Source organism: Drosophila miranda, chromosome XR, assembly GCF_003369915.1.
Source record: "Drosophila miranda strain MSH22 chromosome XR, D.miranda_PacBio2.1, whole genome shotgun sequence".
NCBI classification, from domain to species: Eukaryota; Metazoa; Arthropoda; class Insecta; order Diptera; family Drosophilidae; genus Drosophila; species Drosophila miranda.
The window spans coordinates 30,564,224-30,589,120 of NC_046674.1; the positions used below are offsets into that span (position 1 = coordinate 30,564,224).

General features: G+C 39.4%; 1 long non-coding RNA gene across 1 annotated transcript; it reads left to right on the plus strand.

The window, feature by feature from the left end:
- The first annotated feature begins 21,256 nt into the window (after nucleotides 1–21,256).
- Nucleotides 21,257–24,725, plus strand: LOC117186232. The gene is made up of 3 exons (XR_004471358.1): nucleotides 21,257–21,795; nucleotides 23,020–23,054; nucleotides 23,116–24,725. It is a non-coding gene; the product is annotated as an uncharacterized LOC117186232 (long non-coding RNA).
- Nucleotides 24,726–24,897: the final 172 nt, after the last annotated feature.

The following is a 24,897-nucleotide window of genomic DNA, read 5'->3' on the forward strand; positions in this document are numbered from 1 at the left end:
TTCCGCAAAAATCGAAAAGATGGGTACTTTTTGAGTATAGCGTAAATTAGTTGATTTTATGGATTTATGGCTATCACCGGCTGGATTTAGTTTTTCAAATCACTTTGTTTCCGATATTCGATTAGCTTTATATTAATACTCTTATCGTGGGCGCCTTTGGTTTTTTCGGCCCATTTTCCTGATCTGCGTGACTCATTGTGCATTTCAAAGCATGAGGCTTACGCGTAACCACATACGCGCATCCAACCCAGCGGGATCCGCGGTGCAGCTCTTGTCACGCAACCCGCCCACGCGCAACCATACCGCCTTCCAATCCTGCACTCAATTACGTAGGTTCCAATGTTGACTCCAATCGGGAACTTGGCATAAATTTTTGCGTACGACTAGTACGACTCGAATACGTGACTGGATGTTGCAAGTGCCATCGTGCCACAGCCCCTGCCCTGCCATCTCTTGCCTGAAATGGCTTTAACGAAAACAACCATCGCCTTCTAATGTTTGCCTATTTGCCGTCGATGTGGATGTCTCTATCGGTGGCTTCGGTATCCTGTGCTTTCGGGGTACATGTACCGCACCCAACTTGACACAATTTCGGATGTTGCGGCCCAAGCAACCGAAAAAGGAACCCATTTTCCCCACTCTGGCCAACTCTACACGGAGGGCTACACTGTAGGCTGCTTCCAAGTCTCCATGGAGCAGCCAGCGCCCCTAAGCCGCTGAGAGCTTTAAAGGCGCGTCAGAGCTTTCATCACTGAGGCTTGCGCAACTGCATTCGCATCCCTCGAAGAAGGGTATGCTCTCGTATCCCACTCGTATTTCTTCCTATATAATGCAGCACAGTACTGCAGGCGGGCATTATGTACCCAGTTCAGGACTTCGCTTGGATAATGCAAACATTTGAATGGGGGCGGCACTGACTCTGGCACTGGCACTGGGATTGGATTAGAGACATAGCGTGGGTTCTGTTATGTTCGGGCGTGGGTTGCTCTCGGTTCGTTCATGCTTGAGTGGTTCAGTGGTTGCTGTGGGTTGGGTTGCTGTACCGTACACATAATTGCATTATTTATTTTAATTAATGAAATGGAGGCAGCGCCATTGACGACGCCTCCTGTTGACCCGAATGTTGAGTAAGCTCACTAATTGCAATTGACTCACAGGCTGCTTTCAGCACGAGCTCTCGCTCTCCCTTCGGATCGAGGAGGGGTCAAGTAGGGCAATGGATGGATGTGTAGGACTCAAGCTTAAATGCTTGCACTTTATCCGAGTATCCTACTTAATCTGTGCTGCAAATTGATTGCCTTGAAGATTGATGCAAGGAGCTCTCATTATCGATAAACGACAGAGTGCACTATGGTCCAGAATTCGTTTTTTTTGGCATAAAGTCGAAATTTTTATGTGAATGGATTACGTTTTTTCTTAAAAATTCTCAAAGTAAAATCTTCATACATATTAAAAACTAAAAATAAAACGAGGGGGAACGTTGTGAGTTGCTGCGGACACCGCAACTCTACGGTTATACCCGATACTAAGTCAGTATGGCTCTCCTCCGGCAGACGCCGCTAATATTAAACGACACGACAAAGAGTGCGTGCGAGAGAGACAGAAAATCACTGCCACTGCAAATTGATTTGTTCCTATTGGCTATAAAAATGATTTGATCTGATCCAGATTCAGCAATCTGATAGATATGGTCATTATCTATGATTCTGCGTTTTTAGTTTTCTCGAATGTGCAATATTGTGGATGCAACAGATTTTCGTCCTTTGTGTGGGCGGAAGGGGGTGGGGCGAAATTTTGAGATACACGTTTTATAGTAAGATCTAACAGGAGTGCGGATACCAAATTTGGTTACTCTAGCCTTAATAGTCTCTGAGATTTTTGAATATCCCCAGATTTTCGTCCTTTGCGGGGGCGGAAGGGGGTGTGGCGAAATTTTGAAATAAACTCGTCTCGGTCCGATACATTAGGAGTGTGGATACCAAATTTGGTTGCTCTAGCTTTTGTAGTCTCTGAGATCTAGGCGCTAATGTTTTACTCTAAGCAAAGCCGCCTATGCTACGTGTGTGTTAGAGAGAGACAGGGCGAGAAAAAATGAAATTGTTTTCTTGATGCTGGCTATAATAATGATACGATCCAATTCAGATTCCGCAGTCTTAAAGATATGGTCATTCTCTACAATTCTACGTTTTTTTCATATCTTTAAAATTGTGGATGCCACAGATTTTCGTCCTTTGTGGGGGCGGAAGTGGGCGGGGCGAAGTTTTGAAATATTTTTGTAGCAGTGACATATCACAGAAGTCTGGATCCAAAACATCGTTGCTCTAGCTCTTATAGTCTTTGAGCACTAGGCGCTGAAGCGGACGGACAGACGGACGGACGGACAGACAGACAGGGCTCAATCGACTCGGCTATTGATGCTGATCAAGAATATATATACTTTATGGGGTCGGAAACGATTCCTTCTGGACGTTACACACATCCACTTTTACCACAAATCTAATATACCCCAAAACTCATTTTGAGTATCGGGTATAATAAATTATTAAGCTTCCCTGAAGTTTTTTGCGAGCTTTTGAAGGTGAACAATCGATCAGCTGATTGTAAGAACAAAATTGGCGCCAAATTACTTGTTTACATTTTTACGTGGCGATCGAGTAAATTTGCTCAAATAAATTCGAACTGAGTTCTGCTGAGAAAAACTAACTACGTGAGTTTGTACCTACAAATGTTGGAATTGACTGGAAAGTAATAACTTTGGCCCGTTTTGGCCCCTTTTCTTTAAATTTGTTAATATTCAGGAAAGTTCGAGTTTTTGCATAGCGATCTCATCGATATTTGGCGCAACAACAATAAAAAAAAAATCTCTCTCACATTGGATTTACAGTAAAATCAATAACAACCATTTGGAAAATGAAAAAAAAATTGATAAAAATATCAGTAATTTTGAATCCTTCATTACAAGAAACCTTCTGAAGTGTAACAAAATGATGGAACGGCTTCTGACCACCCATGCTTAATGGATGGCTTCTAAAATAACAATTATTGTTGGTGAAAATATACAAATATACAACGTTTGAAAAGATAAGGTTCTGCATATAAGCATGCCAAAGCAGAATGGCAACGGCAATAGCAATGATGGGAATATTTGCGAACAATAAGCTACTATCATCCATAACTATCTTTAGCGAAGCCCTTTTAAATATTTTTCACATAATCTTAATCGCAGTTTCGTGTAACTATTCTATAAATTCGGACAAATTTCGATCTTTTGTGAGATAACTTTTTGCTTATATATGCAAACCTATCCGTGGTACGCAATGTCCCCAACGATTCAAAAAGTATTAGTCCACGGTTTTCAAATAAACAATTCGACGTTGGTTCCACTTGGATGTTTAGGAGAAAATGCTTCCGAGGCACGGAATAAAATGTACAAAAAAGACAGATTATCACATGCAAGAAAAATAGTCGGGTAAATACTATGACTGAAATTTTTTATAGAGCGATAGATTCCTCGGATCCATTACTATCGAGTGCCTGTTTAAAGGAGAGGGAAAGGAAAAACAAGAAAAAGCCTCTTTCCAAAGAAGTATTAAATTTGAAGAAAGTAATTTAAATTTCCGAGCTTACGCAAAAAAAAAACGATTTCTGGACCATAGCGGTGGGGGGTGGTGGGTGGTCCTGGAGGGTGGTGAGGGGTGGTGTGTTGCAAGTACAAGTACAAGTATATGTACAAAATTTGAAAGCTCTAGCTGAGTTGCTGTCTATAGAATGCTGGAGAAGGGGGTTGATGGCGTGGTCGAATCTAAAAAAAAAATCTAAATATTAAAAAGAAAATTAAAGTAGTTTGGCAGGAACATGCTGAGTAATTGTTGAACTGTTTGTTTTACAAAATACGTTTAAAGATTGTGAGATTTTTTTTTGGGACAGATAGGTACACATATGTACATACATACATATGCATAGGTAGATGGAAAACATATACATATATGTATTTTGTATGCACTGAACAGAATGAATAGAATCTCCTAGTATTTAAAAGTTTCCCCTAAAATTTGATTTTTGGGAGCAGTACAAAATATGAGATGAGCTAAAAGAGGAATTTCTAAGATATGTATATACAACATTTGAAAATGTTCCGACCAAAGTACCCTTCAATAGGTATGCAAATACTTTTGCACCCGCATCGTCTTTGCAGTAGAGACAAAGACATTCCAATTAATTTCAAATGAGAATGCACAGAAGCCCTGAGCAAACATTTGCACAAATTTCAAATCGCTTTTGGTTTCTCTTTCGTATTGTGGATGCTTTTTTCGGGAGTTGGGTGCCGCAGAAGCTACTGAGATTACATGGGGATAACGCGACATGCTCGTGGCATACATTCCCTTTGCCTTTGCCACTGCCACTCTCACGCCCACCCCCGCAGCATTAAGTCCTGTAAATGCATTTCCAAATGATTTCGAACAGCGGGTATCGTATGTACCTGTACCTCCCCTCGCATCTCATTCACCATTTTCTCATTCGTATGGCACAGAGCTCGTTGGAGAGTTTTCCGCGTGTAGAGTTGTAGCCGAGTCAAACCGAACAGAAAGCTGTCCCGAAGCCTCTTCCTACCGGGTTTGCCACTGCTTGTAGGTGCCGTCGCTCGGTTTTCCTACCCTGTATATTTGTGCGCGGGGTGTATGCTGTGTTAGCAAAGGCTTAGGCGGTTTTTTTTTTTAGGTTTCTAAGTCAAATGGAGTATCTATAAATCTGGGATGCACAATTTGTTTCGTGTCCGCAATTCGAATGACCTTTGGCTGTTTTTAGAAGAGCTGTAAAAATAAATATCCATCTGCATTTCTGATTGGCTAAAGATTACAGCCAACTTTTTAAATTTTATTTTATTTATTTTATTTATAATATATTTATATATTTTTATATATTATATATTTATATATTATTTTATAATATAGTTATGGTTATCATCAGAATAAGGAAAACATATTCACAAATTTCTTGGTCCAACTTTGGCTTGGGAAGCTATATTTTTTAACGAATTCCTTGAAGATACTTTTCCAATAGGTATCTATTAGTTGTGACTCGTTTTTGTTCCTGTTCTGGTTGAAAGTATGCTGCTGCTGTCGCTGCCGCTGTCGCCATTGATGGTGATGGCAGGCCAGAGCCGGCGGTCTACGGGTCCTCTCACTCCGGGTTCAGTACGAGTCAAGCAGTCTTCGGCGTATCCAGCAAACGCGGTTCTTTTTTAAGCGCGTTTTGTATTATTCTACTCATATAATTTATCATTTGCGTCGCTATATGATTTCCTCCTTGTTTCCGTAGTACACAGGCAACTATTACTACTAATTGAACAGCCAATCGAATCGAATCGGCTAGCCATTCCACAGAAATTGCAAAGGAAAGGCAGCAACATCCACAGCCACAACCACTAAGGAATCGAGTCCCGCAGAGATTTAACGAGGACCGGTCAACAGAGGCCGTTGTTCTACCTGCTGTTCGCTATTAGTCAGTACGTCCTACCGATTGCGGAGCTATGTAGTTCCAGCTCCCCGCGGCTTTGTGGAGCTCTATGTTTCGACCAATAGTATTTTTTTCCAAATTTTTGTACACGTGTTCGAGTGAGTGAGAGAGCGATCTTCGCGGGTATAGAGAGATATACCCAAATACTCATGTACTTATGAATGGGCGTGGCCCATCGACCTAATTACAAATAACCCCACCTTTAGACATACTTCCCTTTATTTTCTGTGGGATGGTTCTTCCACTGTGTTTTAAGATCTGATCAGAAATATCTTATGCACTTTCCACCATTTCTATTTTATCTCGTTCCAGCCGGTTCGGAGCGCGTGTCTTAACACAAAAGTCTGCTGGTAGCAATCGACTTTAAGCCACAAATAATTGAAAAGTTCGCAGAGAAAATGAAATTAAAATAATTAACAATACAAATTAAATACGATCTTCATCAGACTTTTTCACTGTTCCATTTGATTTTGTTATTGACTGCGAAAAAGATAAAATTCCGCTAAAGAAAAGCAATTCAACTACAAAAATTCAAAAATAAAATATATATAATAATAGTAAATAAAAACTAAATGAATAGTTCGAAATAGATAAATTTGTCATACATATTTCTTTGCGTAAAAGTGCGTCTAGCTAGAAATATAGTTAATTTTCATCATTTGTGAGTGTCTAGCCAATCAATCTACATATAGCAAATAGGAACTACAAGGTTTTATACCGAATTTAAAGGATTTTGCGAAAGGGCGCAGTGCGCAACTAATGCTCCCAAAATCACAAACAAAAGTAAAAAAAAAAACCAAAATAAATCAACCACAACAATAATAAAAAAATGTAAATGTAAAATAAATAACAAAAGCAAATTTTTTTAAATATTAAAAATTATACATATTTACAAAAAAGAGAAGCAAAAACCAATAAAAAAGACTTGAATTTCTTAAAGAAATAAATATGTATACAAGAAAAAGCGTATAACAACCACAACAACAACAAGAAAAACGGACTTCCAACGATCTCGAATAACGACGAAACGAAATATATTTTAGAGCAGAGGCTCCCCTCGAAATTAAACTATGATAAAGAGCACGAAATTCGGTTAACAAAATATTTGCCAATTTAATAAATAAAAAAAGCTCGACGTTGGGCTACAAGAATTTATACTGAAACAGAAACCATTTTCAAGGCCAGTCCGAGAAAGCGTGAGAGAGTAAGAGCAGTCAGTAAAGGAGAAGGGTAGAGCGAGAGATCCGCTGTAAAGTGATATTTTATAAAACCTACGAAATATCAGTTAAGGACAACGACTTATAAGGTAAGTGCTTATGGTAGAATATATATGAAAAGTTACTATTTCAACCAAACAAAATTTTAAAGATATTTGTTTTTTGTGTGTGTTATAAAGGGCCATTTAAAAATCAGAATTTCTCTTTCAAATTAAAAAACTCAATAAACGACCATTTCAAAAAAATTAATTAATGTATATAATGAAAATATCAGGAGTTTTCAATTAAAATTTTCAACTGTTTATTGTTTGTCTTTATGTCTGCTATCCGCTTCCCCGTTCCGGGTTGTTCCAATCGAACGGTTCGACTAGCAATTTATGCATTAATTGTGTTCGTTGATTGCATTGTTGTGGCCCCAACACAGACCCACACACAGTCATAGAGCAACACCCACAAGCAATCTACTCTCTCCCTATAACTCCTACCATTCAGATTCGCTTCCCATTGCATTGTCTGCTGAATGATGGCGGCAGTGCCAACCTGCGCACTCCCACTCATTCAAAATCAAATGCAAATTGGACTCTTGCACTCCTCCTACGCTCTCCTGTGCAACGATTTCACAACAATTTCATCGATTTTTAAATTGGCACAAATTAATAGAGAATATCCATTGTGAGAACGACGAAATATGAATCCCTCGCAAATCGTCTAGGAAATGATATAATCACATCAAAGAAAATCTAATCACAGCCTGTTACAAATTAGAATTGCTTATTTAATGGCGCCATATTGCCTGGAAATTGATAGTAAAGCCATGTCAAATTGCTAGCTGTTTATACAAACAGTCGCTTCGAATAATTTAACGAAAACAGTGGATTCTTTGCGTGTATTAGTGTCTATACTTGTATCTTATAAAAACATGATTTCCATTCTTACACACAAATAAACGATGATAGTCTTGAGAAATTAAAAAGATTTAGCTTATCAAGTAATCAATACATCCAAAAACTGTGAACGTAGTGATTGAATATTAACAGCTTATACAGTATTCTGGGGTTGTTTGATATGATTTCAATAGGAAGGTCAATAGATTTTGATCTATACAATTTATATTACAACACATTTATCCTAAAACGAGGGGGGTAGTATGGCTCTCCTCCGACAGACGGCGCACAGTGGCGACTTAGACGAAAAGATTTTTTTAGCGCTTCGGATTTACGCATAAATCTACGCATCTAATAGACAATTTTCCAGAGCTTTTAAAAATCAAATTTTCAAAATAAAGTAAAAGCCCTTTCTGCGCTTCGGAGCCGTTTAGCTTCTATACCGATTTACCTGCCACAACCTCGCACAAAAAACGGTCAAAAACGGCTATCACAGTTCTTAAATCCCATATAAAATAATAAATGGTTGTACCGTTACCTGTCTTTTTGACCAGGTTTTGCATGCAAGAATTAGATTTATCTTTGATCTTTTGAATCTTTTGACAACAGCAACAATTTTAGTTGAAAATAAAATACAAAATAATAATTTATCGATCTAAAAAAATAACAATTGAGCATTTTACATAAGAAAATATGCACCGGCAACAACGTTAAACTTTAACACATTATTGTGAAGCTTTTGGACATTTTAGCATAATTTACTTGAACAGATTAAATTTTGAACGATTTTTCTTTCAAATGCAGTTTGTTTCATGAAGATGTCTTTATTCGTTCAGAAGGTTTTAATTAAGCAAGCTGAAACGGTCGAATGTCCCACTGTGCGGCGCTAACATTGAACGACAAACAGGGAGTGCAAGAGAGACAGAAAATCAGTCAGAACCTGTCGTCGGGCACTGCGTAGTCACTGTAAATTGATTTGCTCCTTTTGGTTAAAATACTGATCCGATCTAATCTAGATTCGGCAATCTGGTAGATATGATTCTCTATGATTGTGCATCTAATTTTCTGGGATCTTCAAAATTGCAGATGCCACAGATTTTCGTCCCTTGTGGGGGTGAGGTAAAATTTTGTAATACACTTGTAATAGTGAAATCTAACAGGTGTGTGGATACCAAATTTGGTTGCTTTAGCTCTTATAGTCTTTGAGATCTATGCGCACATTTTTAGCGATATCGGGTAGGAAACTTCTGATTCAAAAGATCATTCCTCGGCTCTATGTAAGTAAATATATCTCTCACAAAATGGGGGAGCTTCAGCGGCCTTGAATGCTGTGTTACATCTATATACATATTCGTATTTAATATGATTTTAGTATGGCTGTCCTCTGGGTTTCAGAAGAACTTTAATGATAAGTTGGAGTGCTTCACAGATCATATAGCCATTATTATTGTTATTTCGCTTATGGAAATTTCCAATACTATATATCCTAACAAGACAAATGATCATTCAAACTGTAATTGTAATTGTATAATTCAATAATTTAATCTATATATGAAACACGATATGGTAGGGCCTTACGTCCACAAATACATATGTATATCGATTAAAGCCCTAAAGCAGGCAACGGAGGTGGGTGAGAGACAGTGAGAGGGTGAGGAGGAGATGTTAAGTGAAATGCAATTTATACTCATTTCAGTTGTATATATACTATATATCAAAATAAACGTTCTAGCGGAGCGTATTACCGCCAATGTTAGCCAGCCGAATACAGAAAATCAATTATTTAAATGTAACATTTGCAAAACATGTTCAGAATTCGATGCCAGCTACACTTACAAACCAGTGAAAGAGACAAACGTACAGCCAGCGAAAGAGACAGGCAGAAAAACAAACAGACAGACATGATAAAATCATAGAGAGAAAGAGAGAGAGATTTTTGAACAGACCTGTAGGGTGGGGGACAGAGTCAGAGCCAGATTATTATGCAATCACCAGCAGCAACTACGACAAGTACTCGTACATGCATGCATGCAATGTCTATATGCTGTACATAATCAATATACTCGTTTAATTGAAAATGCAGCCTTACTCTCCCTCTCGTCTCAGCTTTCTGTTGTCTCTTTCTGTATCCGTCTCTCGCACAATCTACATCTCTCTCTCTCTCTCTCTCTCTCTACCTCTTCTTCTGAGTAGCACTTTCAATCAGAAATTTCGGCACAAGGCTTCGTTTTCTCCTTGAAAAGATATGACTGCCCATCAGCTGCCACCACTCACCAGTCCAGGACACCCAGTCCAGAGGCATCACCAGCACGTTTCATCGGCTGACGCAGACAGTACACCTGGGCCATGACATCATTTGCGACTAGACCTCTACTGTTCTGTAAACTGTAAATTGTTCAGTATACAGTTTGAATTTTAAAGAATCTTATCTATGAACCACTTATATCTAATTATCTAAGCCATTGAACATGATGGGATTTTATAAATTCGTTAAAGGATTTTATTATCAATAGTTGTTCTAATAGCTTGAACTTGGTAGGCTCCTGAGGATCCGGTGACAGTCTTTGGTACACCTGGGCTGGACCTCGATGTCCGGCAGAAGATCAGATAAAAGAAATAGATTATTTCTTCGCATTCTGCAATATTTTTTCTTGCATCTCCCTTATATCGATTGGAAGATCAGACTCCTCCACGGAATCGTATAATACTGAATATTTTTATTTCATAAGGCATAGATTTAAGATCTTAGCCATTCATTCAAGATTTAAATGAAACGTGGCTAAGATTTTATAGCCTGATGAGACGTCTTCATATAATTCTTATCTGATAAGTGAGCTGCTTACTTTCTGAACTTGCTTACTTTCAAAGCATCCTTTGGATATAGAGCAGCTGCTTAGCAACAGATTCACAGATACAAGTTAGTTATAATGGGAACTGACGTTCAGCCATCTCTCTATCTGATGGAAAATCCCACACAATGTCCCAGAGACCCATGGGATTTCCATTCAGCGCTCGTTTTCATACTTGGCCGCGTTGTGGCAGCTGAAGGGAGCCGGGAGATCTTGAGTCGAGTTTTTCTTTCAGCTTCCATCTTTTGCTTTCCGTGCCGTTTGCTTTTGCGGATTCTGCAAATTAAAACGCGTTTCCAGGGCCACGCCCAGTCCCCACTCGGGGGAGCGCTTCACTTTTCTATGGCTGAAAGGTGGAATTCTATTAGTAAGTTTTTGCTTCGAAGCTCATTTCATGAAGAGAGGCAGCTGAGGGCGGATGCGAGCAAATAAAATTAAAGCTTTCAGCACGAATTGAATTTTACAAAGAGTTATTCTCCGGATTTTTCACTTTGACGATGGATTTATTCCTTCCTTAGCCATCCCTTGCTCTCACTCTGTGCTTTTTCCTCCGTTTCTGGCCCTTACCGTCTGAAGTTTTCCATCCATTCTGACGATTCGATTTCCTGAGCTCCTGCTCAAGGGCTTACTTCTCATCAAGTGGTTTCCCTCAACCCGATTTGAATACATATTCCTAGCCAAATAAAATTGCAACTTGCATAGAATGAAATCGAATGGGATCGAATGGGATCCTGGCTTATAGACTAAGCAGGCGCTCTAAAAGCTTTTGTTTCCTGTTGAATGGGAAATATTTAGCTGAATTATTGTCTAATTCTCAATGCCATTTGAATGGGGATTGATGGAAACAAACACACACACTTGTTCGGTAATTAAGTTGTGTGTTTGGGTATATGTCTTCGTTTGGGCTTTGGGTTGGTCGTTGGGTCTGGCTTCTAGGTTCTGGGGGTGTAATTTGATTTGCTGTTGTTCCACGAACCGTATGGGCCATATCCTTCGCACTGACCACATTTAATTTCATAGGCGATTTGGCCCAGTAAAAAGTTAAAGGAAATAACAACAAAATATCCTGTCCAAAGGCACACACAGAGAGAGCGAGAGAGAGGGGGCGACACACCCAGGCAGAGTGAGTGAATGGGTGAGAGACATAGTGGGTGGGAAGCGGGGGGCGGGTGGGGAGAAAGTTAGCTCGGTTATTGCATTTTTGCAAATTGGAGGCTTCCCTTTGAAGTTTTGAGCCGGATGCGGCAATCGGCATCGGTAAAATCAATATGACGCATGCGCTGCTTTTTCATCGTTCGGGCTCCCAATCCCTCACCCAACTTTCCCACACAAAAAGTATTGAAATTGGCTGGAAAATTCTGGGAAAAGAGTAGTGCATTCTCAGTAAATGACACAGCTTAAATATGTACAAAGTATACGTATGTAATACACCAGGAGGTGCTATCTCCTCTCGAGGAAAGCCGAGAGACTAATTATCTCTGAAGCCTTTTTTTTATCCACATGGTTATTACAGTGCCAGTGCAGAATAATTGCAAAAAAAGCATGGTACAGATGAATGGAAATATATATGGACAGCATTGATTGTTCCGAAAAAGAAGAATGGAAGGAATTCTACTTGTAGAAATCAAATAATAATTACAGTATTGGAGTTCGACAATTCTAAGGTGGAGCTCACAGCTTCCTCAAATCAGTGTAGAGTAATAAGGTTGGAATGCACAAAATAAGAAAGGAAATCGGTACGACTGTATTCCAGGAAAAAGTAGCGTATGTTTATCCATAATCATTAATTTTAAAAGATATTGTTTTTGAATTCAAAAGGCAAACTATCTCTGAAGTTCAGTGTTCGTTAACTTGTTAGATGTTTAAGCTAAAGAGAAAAATAAATGCCCGAAAAAGGTTGTCCAACACGCAAAGAATATACATACAATACAATACATACAATACATATACGTACATGTACATCATAAATATCCCCGACCCCAAGAAGTATGCAAAGGGATAAAGTTTATTTGCCAGACGTTTTTGCTTTTCTTTAATTAATGCAATTGAAGTGCACTTTGGCCCGCTCTCTCAGCTCGCGCCATCCGAATGCAGAGTTTCCACCACCTAAAGAGCACCACCATCCCCATAAGCACCACCACCACCACCGCTGACCACCGACGGCCTCGCGGCTAGCTAAAGTGCAGCGGCAGCATCATCAGAGTACGTCCAACAACCACCAGACCACCAAAAAAAGTTTTACAAAAAACCGCTCCACAGCGACCACATGGAAATCCATAAACAAATATTTCAAATCCACCAAAGCTTCGGCCAGTAAGGCTTCTACCAATGCGCTACTGATACTGTGAATAGACAAATGACCACACACTCGTAGCCCTGTTTGAACACTTCTTTCGCAGGCACTATAAGAGCTAGAGGTGTCAGTGGTCTATGGTGCCCATGGAAAAAATGTTTTCGAGCGCCATTTACTCGAACTGCTTACTTAAAAATTAAATACATCTGAAATCTGGAAAAATAGCTCAGCCAATATTCAAAATGAGTAGGGGATTTGTGGGGAAGTGAATGTATGTAACGCCCAGAAGGAAGCGTTTTCGACCGCATAAAGTACATATATGTATATTCCGTCCGTCTTGTTTGGCACCTAGCTCTCAGAGACTATAAGAGCTAGAGCAACAAAGTTTTGTATCCAGACTCTTGTGGTATCACACTGAAAAAAGTTTCTTTTAAAATTTTGCCACGCCCCTTTCCGCCCTCACAAAGAACGAAAAACTGTGGCATCCACAATTTTGAAGATACGCGAAGAGCAGAGTGGTGAATCTGGATCAGATCAAATTATTATTATAGCCAGAAGGAACAAATCCATTTTCAGTGGCTACGAAAGGCCCATGGCCTATTTTCTTGCTTATTTGCTGTCTCTCTCACACACTGAAAATTGATTTGTATATATACATTGTATGTATCTTATAAGAACTTTAATAGGCTTGGTAGAGAAAGGTGGTCGAAATACATTAGCGAGGGGTTATTCCTTGCCTTTTTTTGGGTAGAGCATCAATTAGAGGGCAAAATCCAGGTCTGATGCTAATGCTGATGTTGATGCTTCGCGGAACATCAAAAATATACACACTGACAACAGCAACGGCCATTGCGACAAAAGAGTTTTTTCAATGGATGTAAAAATTCAAAATTCAAGCACCACTTCAGAGGGTCCGCCGTACGATTATTGAAATGGACAGCATTCGGCTGCAACAACGGGGTAGGATTACATAGCGGCGGTACGAGTCGATGGAAGGGCGTATGCCATGAAACTGAACATCAGACGCTTTGTATACTGTCGGGACCCGTTCTTCCGCTGCCTCGGTGGTGTTGCATGAAAAACAGCGAAATGGTTAAAAAAATACAAAAAGTTAACTGCATTGCTGGGGAAAAAATTCCATTTCGAGCAAATCCTCTGCCATTTATTCATCTATCCATCACTGCTTTCATCTGAGTTTTCATCACAGTCGACTCACCAACTCATAGACTCGGTAAGAACCTTAACAAAAAGAGCTTTGCGCTGATGCTTGCACCACGATCCGTAGGAACCGTAGTGAAATGAGTTTCCCAAACAGGTGAAGTGCTAAACAATTAATTAGAAAAGTTTGTTTCTTTCGTTCTGTCCGGCTTCGAGTTGAAAACCAATTTTAAAGTTGCCAAGCATCATTCATCCCATATAAAAACTTGCTTGGGCTTGAGGGGGTGCTGGAGGAAAGTGTATCGTATTCTTTTTGAAACAGTGGTACGATTAAATTCAAATTGTAGGTCCTAGTCAAAGTACTTGATAATCAGTTGAAAATCTTTGGCCGAAGTACTCTGGTTTAACACACCGCCTCTACAGAACTTTCTTAAAATTGGCTTAGAGATCAATTTACGGGCTGTAACACCAAGGGATTGCAACTTATCATGATCGCTGGCGGACTCTTTAGCCATGTTCTAATGTTCAGAGATTATTTATTGCCTCAGAAAACTTTTTTATACTCATGAGTATACCAGGTACTTATATGTAAGTTTATTTTCTATACCAGAATATCTGAACTGGAAAAAATGTACTTAAAAATGTAGCTGAAAGACAGAAAAGGCATAGGGAAACATTCTGAGCTGTACATGCATATGTATGTATGTACGGGTATGTAATTCCAAAGGCTATATTCTGTGTCGAGTTTCTTTAACTGGAATCCGATATACGAACCATCTACCCACTCACCTATGGGTGCAAAGCAGGGTGACTCATTATCAGTCTCAATTATGTAAATTAAGCTTTAATTTCGCTTGCTTTTTTACATAGATGCCAGGTCTTTTGGCATCCTCTAAATCCTTCTATATATCGTGTCTTTCTCTCATTTCCCCCTCTACTCATTTTCCAGTTAATGTCTACGTGGACAATTAAATACTCTTTTTTCGCCTGCTTTCTGCTGATTTTATTTTTCTGGTTTCTGTTTTTGGCTGTTCCCTGTGGTATCCTCCCATGATGTCAGGTATTGTACATGGAAACGTACTCACTAATGCCATTTGTTATGGTATGTGGACACACACAATCCCCGACACAGATACTCACACGCACACACACATACTTATCTGTTGCAATTTATGAGAAAATATGAAAAAAAAACATAAAAAAAGAAAAGTAAGCAGAAAGAAGAAAAAAAAGCAAACGTCGCACAGTGGGACAATACGGCGATTTCAGCTTGCTAAATTAATAACTTCTGAACAAAATCAGATCTCCACGAAAAAAACCTCCATTTGAAAAATTAATGTCTACAAGCTTGACAATAATGTGTCAAGATTTAACTTTGTTCCGGTGCATGTGTGCCTATAACAAATTTGTTTGTATCAATAAAGAACGCCATACAAAATAATTTTATATTTAATCGATATATACATATTTATATATGTACATACATATATATATAGCTGAATTTCCATACAGCCAATCATAAGAAAAACTCGTTTTACGGATAATTTTTTAATATGGAATTCTTTTTTTGCAGAATATCGAATTGCAGTGTTTTGGAAATATATTCGTTTTATAGAAAATTTTGTTGTACGCAATAATAATAAAATCGTAATCGTAATATCGTTATAAAATCCACATTGGAAGTAATACCTAAAAAAATGAATTTTTCTAGAAAATAACTATTTTTCGATTTATTTTGTTATCTCACTCGTCTAATATATAAAAAATATGGATGTATTAATACATGGATACCATTTTTTAGTTAATTGTCAAGTTTGACTCAAACACAATTATCTAGCTTAAATTTTCCGAGATTTTGTATACCCGATACTCAAAATGAGTATAAAGGTATATTTCATTTTTGTATATTTTCATTTAGCCGAGTCGTCCCTATGAGCGCCTAGTGCTCAGTGACTATAGGGCTAGAGCAACGAAAAATGATCAAAATATGATTTTATACGGAGTTTATACCTGCGACAGCCCTTTTAGCCAGTTTTGTATTACTAGATATTTCTGTATTCTTTGACTTTTGCCACCCCTTTTCGGCTGATGTCCCACTGTGTGACGGTCGCTATGTTTTCGACCCGCACACACACACACAAACACATACACATTAGAGAGGTCACACAAGCACTCGCACACGTGTACACCACCCGGCAACATATCAAAGGACATAAAGAAATTTGTTGTACTCTGCAGAGACTGGGTGTTGTGATTTTGATTAGACAGCCCGGATTTCACTTTCACAACAATTTTTCGATTTACATTTGAAATCACATAAATTGGGTTTCCCATTCCGCAAGATTTCTTCGTTTGCAAAAAGATGTTTTCGTTTTCCTCGACGATATGAAAGTAAACGAATTTTTATACAACAAAACGAACCTTAATTGCTAAAGGAACAAAATAGACGACTTAACATATTGATGCATAAACATAAATTTAACACCATTACCAGGGCAATTTAGCTTGTTCCTTCTTCAAAAATAATGAAGAATCGTTTGAAAAGTTATCTCTGATTTAAGTTTAAGATATTTACTCTTAGGGCTAGGGTATCGCCTCTTTCGATCATCGAGATAGTTATTCTTTCGTCCTTATTTTGTTTTTTTCTTTTAGAGTTTTGCCGCAAAATCAATTTCCGCGCACAATTTCCATTGTGCGCAGGACACAGCTCTCCACCAGCCACCACCTCCTAGCCGCCCTCTCCCCCCACCACATACATACACATACACAGCTAGATATGCATGCGCAGTAGAGAGTACTGGCTCTCTTACGATTTGCATTTCCTTCCTGGTGTTGGTTTTTGGGTGAAAATTGCGCAATCTATGAAAATCAAAACAACGCCCCACAAATACAGACATAAGAAAACACAGAAAGAGAGAGAAAACGAGAGCAACGAAAGAGAGAGAGCTTGGAGTTTTGGGAGAATATGGAGCTGAGTAGTGGGGTACTAGGAAGAGGATACTACGAGGTGTGAGACCCTTGTATCCAACTTGGCCACCGGCCGGCAGCTATGGCAGCGCTCTCCCTAGTGTATATGAATCGTACGTGTATATAGCATTGTGTCAGAGTTCAACATCCTACACAGACGTACCCTCACTTACAGTGAGTGAGTGAAAAAGAGAGAGCTGCATTTGGCATTAGAGATGGTGGGTGGCGGTGGTGCTGGTGGTGGTGGTGGTTGGTGGTCCTGCTGCGCTTTTCCTTTATAATTTTTTGGTCAGGTGACACCACCGGTCCACCGACAGAGTCTCTATATACAGCACACATATTTAGACCTGTCTTCGAGTATATACAAGTTCGTATTCGTACATACATACATATGTACATATATGCACGAGTATACATAACAGATCGGGTTATGAATGAAAGTTCAGTTTATGAAATACTAGACTTAATGTAAAGAACAAGCTCAATGATGGGAAGAGCATCAGTTAAGAATGGGAATAGGGTAGAGTGCGATAGAGGGGAATACATTTGAGCGTTTGTAGAATTTATTTATTTGAAAATATCAGCACTACATCAGCTTTAAATCAATCTATTGATTGAAATATATATAAACTTAATTTTCTATCTTATATATATTTTATCTATCATACCGTAGAATGAAATTGGGTCTTATTCATTTATCGCTCATTTGCATGTGTAGATTTCTTTACATTAACATTAGAATTGCCTATGGACTATCATCAAATGATCTTTAAGACAGAACATACATATTTTTGTACAAAATTCCACGCCCAATAGATTCTTTAACATATAATGATGTAATCTTGTAATTCCTACGTATATATGTACATCAATGTGAACTCTTGCTCAATAAGAAAAAACTTGATCATGGGCTTAGGTGAATGTGTACAAATCGACAACATTTAGGTTGGGGACAACCCATTTATTTCAGTTCGTTAGATGCATTAATTAACCAGAGGCAGGACATTTTCCCAATTATAAGCAGGCCAGGTCAGAGTTTGGTCGTTCGGTCAGGCCAACGCCAAAACTGGTGTGTTTGTTGGTAACGTCTCATTTACCGGCAACCCTTAGGGACACCGTATACCTGGCACAAGCACCGGCACATGTGGCACGCTAATGACGCAGGCGAGGCTGTCAAGGGTTTTCGATGGTTGGAGTTGGAGTCTAAAGCGAGGAAACCGAAGACAACAGCCAGCGCCAGAGCCGGGAATCGTATCAAACTCTACCTCTATCTGAGGGAGATGCAATCTGAATCTGAATTCGAATCTGAATCGCCGCAGGGTGCATTGAACCCAGGGGCAACTAACGAGGAGGCATGCAACACAATGCTGATCATTTGTAGCGAATTCGCTTAACGAACACAATCGGGGTGCAAATTAATCGTCTGGCTATCGAACCTCAGAACGGTGCGTTACCCAGGGGCGGCCCATCCCCTTTATTTGCAGCAGCATAGTTAAATCCATTAACAGAGCATCTGCAGAGGTTAATGCAAGGATTAATGCATAAAGTACATATGTATATGTATTCTTAATTATATTTTGCCTTTTCTAAATGCAATATATAATTCCGAAATGTCAAGACAAAATAACTACATATATTGTCGAAATTGGTGGGAAAAATATCTGTTTCTGAAGTTATTCGAAGCCAATCTAAAGAATCTGAAATTTCTTCATAGCTGAACCAATATGAATGATTTATCTTTAAGGGTAGTTTAATCATTTTTGCCCTGGAAGACAGCCTTTCTTGCGTATTTAACAAAAGGATGGCTGTTATCCCAATGCAGGCATTGTTTTAAGGAAAATTCTCAGTTTAACAGACACCCATCGCGCTGAAAATCGTTTTATTGGCTTATTGGCAATCTGGGACTAACAACCCCCCTCGAGCTAAATCACTGTACCTTGTTGTATGTGCGAAAAAAAAAACGGACAAAATCATTGCATGATGACCGAAATTCTAGATGTGGAAAACCACTGGCAACCACTACGTGCTGCAAAAATGTCACTAAGTCGCAAGTTACATAAATCGAACCGAACTGAAGCTTAAGATTCCCCATCCTCAGGCGGCAGCGACAGCTGCATCTCCTGGGTCCGATCCTCCAGCAGACATGATGGTGGTGGAAAGCTGGTATGGTGGTTAGATCTCCCTCCGCGCTCTTTCCAGGGGGGAAAGTGTTACATAACTTGATGCCCGACAAAAAAAGAGAAATGCAAATCGATTGGTTCTGGTTTTGTTTCTGTTTGTGTTTGTTTTCTGTGTTTCTGTTTTTGCACAGAGAAAGGGTTAGCTTTCTCTTTTGGAAAACGGGTTCGTCAGCCTTGGTTGTGCTTCGGGGCCTGTCGCAAAGTTTTAAAACATTTTGACACATGTCCGTCCGAAGACGGGGGGACTTGTATTTGAAAATAAGAAATGTTTCCCGAAAATTAAGACATATGGCTACATTTTGTACAACAAAGAATACAAAGGGTTCCGATCGGTAAGGGCTCGTTTCGTTTGATCGCTGGGAACGTTTGCTCTGGAAATCCAAGAGGGATAAGCCACAGCCACGCCCTAACTTCCCCACTCAAGCGCTTTCCCCGTTCGTTTTCCACTCACACTACTCAGAAAGCGTTTAGCTCTCTCTTTAGCACGGAAAGAAGGGCAGCGCTCAATGGAAAAGCGGCATAAATAAACAAGCGAAACACAAAATTAAACGAATTGGGTCAAAGGATAAACGGAATTATCTTAAAGAGCCCATAGTAAAAAACGAGTAGGAAAGAACATGAGCGAAAAGAAATCGAGAGAAACCGAGTCACAAGAAGCAGAGTGGCAAAAAAAAAAAAAAAAAATCAAAAACGGAGAGTTCTTAAAAAAGCAACGAAGCAAACGGTTGCCACTCGAGGGATATGCACATGACGCTTATCCATCCCCCAGCATCCCAGCATCCCAAACACCCAAGCATCCACCACCACCAGCATTTTCCGGCGCCTCAGGGCCTTGCCAGAACCCGTCCTCCTCAATCCCATGGTGTTGTCAAGCGAAGCGTAGAACTTTCATCATTTATAACACGGAAGCTGTGGGTGTCTGAGAGATAGAAAGAGAATGCTTATAAGTGTGTATGTGTTTTAGAGAGAACTTAATAGTATGTGTGTGAGGGAGATTCAGTATTTGTGTGAGGGGCAAGTCTATGATTGTGTGCATGCTCGATTATTACTCCTTGCCAGCAAGGTGCTCTCGCTCTCGCTGAGAGCTTTCCTGCTGATGCGCTCTCTCTCTCTCAACCCCAACCCGAGCAAATTGAGAGACAGCCGGTGTCCGGCAAATCCTCTTTTCTGGCAATGCATATCTCAAATATCTCTCGGTCTCTTTCTTAGATTTAAGAATATTTTGGCAGAAATTGAAATATTTGAATTTTTATGTAAATCTATATACATATATATAAACAAAATAGCCAAAATAATTTCGAAAACTTAAGAACTAATAACATATGTTCTTTGAATCCTATTCAATGGGATTGGTTTCTACAAGCTATGAATTTTTTCCTTCTGAGTGAAATTTTGATGCTAACATACTTTTATCTTACGGTTTCCAGGATCCTCCATTGTGTTCAATGAATATATCTAAACTACGCTGACTCTCTGCGCTCCCATAAGTGTCGCAAAATAAAGTAAATTTGCAAAGAGTCAAGTTCTCGTAGACCTCCTTCCAAATCTCATCTTCCTAAACCTCATACTTATTCTCCTCTTTTTCTAGCCACCTATCCTTCTCTCACTTTTTCTCTGTGCTTTGGTCGCTCAGGCGCTGTCTTGCTCGCTCCATTGCCCAAAAAGGGTGTGTACTGCCGGCCGGGTCGTTCAGAGAGCGAAAAAGAGGTCCTGCAGTATAGCAGGGCGCAGTGCAGTGCTGGTGGTGGCTGCTTTTTCTCTCTCTCTCTCTCTCTCTCTCTCTCTCTGTCGTCCTGTCTCTGTTGCGCCACTGCCCTGTTTGGGGGCGCTACGTAAAGGATGAACGAGAAGGCGCCAGCCCTCTGTCGTTTAACGTTTGGTTCTGCTCCTGATGGCTGTGCTTGCTGGCCGGCCGTCCTTCGAGTCCTGGCTGTGTGTCTGCCTTTGAGTCGGTTCAGTCGTACGTGCTCGTTCGTTGCTTTCGTTCGGTTTTGATTCCATTCGGTTGTGTTTCTCGTTCGAGAACATTCATTTATAATTTTTTGACTCCTCTGCACCGGTTTTTGTGTTGTATATATATATACTTCTATATACTTATGTATATTCAGTTACGAATTAGTTGTGTTCTCGGTTTTTATCCAACTAAACTACAACTACAAAAAACTGTCACAGCAAAAACTAGGAACTAGGAACTAGAAAGAACCAAACAGCAATATCTGTGCAATCCCCACTCAAAACTTTAGGTTTTTTAACAATCGTGCAATATTAGGACCAAAGATACTTTAATCCACTAGAAAATCTATTAGTTTTCTTCCCTTGAAGGATACTTATTTAAGAAAAGGATATTCAAACATTTTTTCGTATTTTTTGGAGTGATTGATTTAAAAGTGCGGTCTCGTCTGACTCTAAACTACTACGCGGAAAATAGTAAGAAAAATAACACAATTTTTCGAACGTTGGACAAAGGAGCATATAAGGGAGACAGAAATCGCGGTTACATAGACAGAGAGAGAGAGATATAGAGTGAGAGAGAGTGCTAGACTTGGGAAGGAACGAGAGCCAACGAGTCGACGCGAGACTTCGAGAAAGTTTTTTGTGTGCAATCAATATATATTATAGTCAATCCTCCTCCGCCCCAAAAACTATCATCAACTTTCAAGCAGCTGTATGACAGTATTTCTTCCCAGCCGGCACCTCGCTCTCACTATTTCCGTCTCGGCCCGAAGGCACGTAAGTACGAGTAATAGCCGAATGATCTAATCAACATCCTCCACCTCCAAAGCCTGGATGGCTTTTCTATATACATATATGTAAATATATCCCCATGGTTATAGCTATAGTTATGCTCGTAGTTTATTAGTAGTTGTAACTGTGGTTGAGTAATGGAAATCGATAGCAGCCGAAATTGAAAATTTCCATGACATTTATTATTTGTTTTCTTTTAATCGGACAATTTATCGCCTTAGAGTTTCACCAAGTTAATGATTGGTAAAAGGAAAGTCTAAGGTTAAATAATAAACATCAATGTAATGATTAGTGCTTAAATGATAAGAGAAGCGTATTTGAAGCATTATAAATTATAGTTAGATTTATCGAAAAAGACAACTTGATTTATGAAAATATATGGGTATAAATCGAATCCTAAAAAGGTTTAATTTTAAAGATTTTAGTTTTTATTTTCTATAGAACATCGGATTGATCACAGAGAAGTGATGGGCATAGAGTTTTATGGACCAAAACAAGTTATTAAAATTTACAAATGTCTTAGTATCTGAATTCTTGATAAGTATTGAAAAATACAAAAATCATATATCGTGAACATATATCATATAACTTATAATGCTATGACCTATCATCATCGACATTTATTTCACTGCATTTACATATACTATATGTTACTCTATACTTTATGGTATATATTTCGTGGATCCGGCGATCTGTCAAACGAAATCTGCTCCATCTGCTCTATCCGAAAATATTCGATTCAAGGTGAAGCCCTGGCCTGGATGTTCCTGTCTCTGATGCAACCCCCCTGGTGACCCTCAGGACATGCCCTGACCCACCTCAAGGCCCTCTTTTAAGGCTCTCTAGCACTTCCGACACACATTCCCGAATGAGGTCACAGATATCGGCACAAAAGTGTCAATTGCACATTTTTGCTCTGGGTTCTTTCTTTCAGTCACACACTCACACAAGGGGGTCCTGGAGAGAATGGTGTCTATATTATGCTGTATCACGCCATGCTGTGCAATTAATCCATGTCCCCCTCCCTCTTATTCTTTGTCGGCCTCTCTCTCTCTCTCTCTTTTCCTATGGGTTTGTCTTTTTCTTGCTCCGGTTGTGGGTGCAATTCCCCTTTATGCAGTTTTTTTTCGCTGCATTTCCCCTTGTTTAAGGCGCCTTTTGATGCAAATATTTATTTGTTCATCCTTCCTTTTACCCGTTTATCCACAGGTTGCATCTTCACCTTTAGCATGCTGCCTTTTGAGGTTTGTTTTTCATATCCCATGCAGCATTCAAAGCCCCTTGCAGCCTTGCCCCTTTTTGCAGGGGTTCAATGAACGCGGAACCTGGCTTTTAAACAGCTGCTGGTAGCAGTTTTGTAACCGCAGCAATGCCTCTGGTGATCCAAAAAAGGGCAAACACTGAAGAGTGGGAAAGTGGAAAACACAGACAAATAAATGGAAAACTAGAGAACCCAAAGCCACAGGCATAGATGCAGTCAGGGTTCAATGACCTCAAAGACTGGGCAGGACATGGCCGTGGACTGCGACTGGGATTGGCACTGGAACCGGGACCGGGACAGGACTTGCCTGCTCGTTTGTTTGTTTTTCACGTCAGGTTTTTACCCTATTTTCAGTGCAGACAAAGTGCCACACACAAACACGCGCGCAGGCAGACATCCAGGATCTAGCAGGAACTAGGAAGCCCGTCCTCTTCGGTCTCTCTCTCTCTTTTTCAACCCCGAAAAACCATTCCAGTTGGAAAGAGTAGGAGGTAAACTAGTCCTAGACGACTATGACAACACACTCGATGCATGAGTGGGAAATACATTCATACATACATATGAATATAGGTTTTGTTGAACAAAAAGATATGCAATTTTAAACGAGCATGACTTAATTATAAAATTTTAGCTAAAATTTGGTTCAAATAATATTTAAAGACACAGTTTCTCTTTCTAATCAAATCACCTGAAACTACCAATGACAATTTCCCATCTCCTACCATAAATTCAATATCTTCAAGCTGTATCACATTAATTCTTGCCATTTACTTCTCCGAACTTCTCACAGAGCGAGCATACAATTTTTTGCATGCGGACTTGACATTTTTAGTTATCATATCATGGGCGCTTTATCTCTAAGTGTCTACCTATATGGGAATATACACACATACTTCCTACACGTCGAAAAAGCGATTTAATTAAATTCCTAACCATTAGGCGAGCATTTTGTGCTGCCAAAAAAAAAAGCGATGCAAACCAACTCCCAAACTTCCGATCGCCTATCCCATTTTTGTTTGATAAACAGACTTTAGCTTTGACTTACCCTTGTCGTCCATTACGCAAGAAGAGGGTGGGTGGGGGACTGTGATACTCTACTCGTAGGTAATGCTGCTCATGGTGGTAGTGGTGGTGGTGACAGCAGTCACAGTCACTGCCAGTTTCAATGAGTGTCATTTACAAAGGCACTCTCCGTGTTAGAAGAGGGGAGGCGAATTCATGTGTGAAATGCTCTTATCAGGCAGTTTTTTGCTCCGATCATCGGATCTTCTTTTTCTTCTTTGCCACTGATTTGAGTCTATGGAGTAAAAATGGTAGAGCTATTTTAAAGCAAATACATATGTACATATACATATGTATATAGCCTTTATCTTAAAGCCATTATTTCGTACTATTGATTCCCTAGTACAATCATGGATTTACTTTTCTTTCTGTTCCCGCCATAGATTCAATGCTTTGAAAGGCATACAAAAATATATTTAACTCCTAATCATCGTAATGGTGCTCTATACATTTCATTAACTCTCCGCTGAAGATGGAGGAAATATAAGATGGAAATCATAGAATAAATATATGTATATTGTGGTATCCTAAAATATTATTATTAATACTATTCTATAGCCTACCTAACTACACAAATACCTCGCATTTTCCATTGCAGATTGAGTAAAATCAAGAGAATAATCGAACAGCCATAATTTATGGATATGATGCATTTTTAGACTGCAGAAAGCAGAAAATGTCAAGAAAAGAAAATAACAGAACCGAAAAGAATACAACAGAACAGAATAGATCCGAATAGAACAGATTGAACCGGAAAGAGAGGA